We start from the raw sequence: 374 nt of genomic DNA, 5'->3' as shown, positions 1-374 counted from the left end.
AATTTAAGAAAAAAAATAAACCAAAGGCTTTATTTGGCCTACAGACTGTAGTTTTCTCTCACCAATTCACACAATAGAAGAAAATTAAAATTAAGTAGCAGCTTTCTTTTTAGTTCAAATTCTGTATGCTTTGCCAGTGTATAACTTGTGAACAATAAACAGTATCTACTTCTACACCAAAAAAAAAAAACCCCAAAAACCAAAAAACCTGTAGGACCAGGTAGGGGGTGGTTCCAACTCATGGTAACCAACAATCACCACCTCAGTAGATTAGAAGAAGAATTTTCAACCCAAGAGCAGTGGAGAAACACTGAAATGCTTGAGAGACTAATTGGACTTGTACTTCTAAAATTAACTTTTAGAAGGCAGGGGCA

Source organism: Elephantulus edwardii, unplaced genomic scaffold (genome assembly GCF_000299155.1).
Source record: "Elephantulus edwardii isolate Elephantulus edwardi_28Jun2011 unplaced genomic scaffold, EleEdw1.0 scaffold00001, whole genome shotgun sequence".
NCBI classification, from domain to species: domain Eukaryota; kingdom Metazoa; phylum Chordata; class Mammalia; order Macroscelidea; family Macroscelididae; genus Elephantulus; species Elephantulus edwardii.
The sequence above is the reverse complement of the archived record's forward strand: the minus strand, read 5'-3'. Positions refer to the sequence as shown.